Below are 705 nucleotides of genomic sequence, written 5' to 3'. Positions count from 1 at the left end.
ACACTCATTCGAGTAGGAACATTCTTCTAAGACATGGTCTGGTGCATTGCACCCTTTACACATGGGTGCAGATATTTGATTTACATTGGCTGGTCTCTGTAATTCTAAGACTTTCAATCTACGTGTTAAGGTTGCAATCTTGGCCTCTGATGCTAGGGTTGGTTGAAATTGATGCATTCCTCCTCTTGAAGGTGTAGCTTTATCAGGTTCCCTAGTTGTTTCCCACTGTAAATTTTTCTCGGCTAGGTCTTCTAAGAATTGCCAAGCTTCAGTAGTTTCTTTGTCCATAAATTGGCCTTGGCACATGGACTCTAGCATGGTTCTTGAGTTTGAATCTAACCCCTCATAGATGATCTGGCATAGTCTCCAAGTTTCTATTCCATGGTGTGGGCATTGGGTCAAAAGATTCTTGAAACGATCAAAGTACTTCCAAAATGATTCACCAGCTAGTTGGTAAAATTGATTTATTTCATTCCTAATCCTAATTGTTTTATGATGGGGGAAATACTTTTTTAAAAATGTTCTCACAAAGCCCTCCCAGGTAGTGACAGAATAGTTTGGCAGACTATAAAGCCACTTCTTAGCATTGTCCTTAAGGGCAAAGTTGATTAATCTAAGTTTGACCTCATCCTCTGTTAATTGCAGTTTCATGGTTGCACATACCTCCTCAAATTCTCTAATAAATATATAAGCATCCTCTAATCC

General features: G+C 39.0%; 1 non-coding gene across 1 annotated transcript; it reads left to right on the top strand.

The window, feature by feature from the left end:
* Positions 1–376: 376 nt before the first annotated feature.
* On the top strand, positions 377–483 carry LOC140858258 (small nucleolar RNA R71). The gene has a single exon (XR_012141825.1). It is a non-coding gene; the product is annotated as a small nucleolar RNA R71 (small nucleolar RNA).
* The last annotated feature ends 222 nt before the right edge of the window (positions 484–705 follow it).

The sequence above is a fragment of the Elaeis guineensis genome, chromosome 5 (assembly GCF_000442705.2).
Source record: "Elaeis guineensis isolate ETL-2024a chromosome 5, EG11, whole genome shotgun sequence".
In the NCBI taxonomy this organism is placed as follows: Eukaryota; Viridiplantae; Streptophyta; class Magnoliopsida; order Arecales; family Arecaceae; genus Elaeis; species Elaeis guineensis.
Note: the sequence above shows the minus strand (reverse complement) of the source record. Positions and strands in the feature narration are given on the sequence as shown.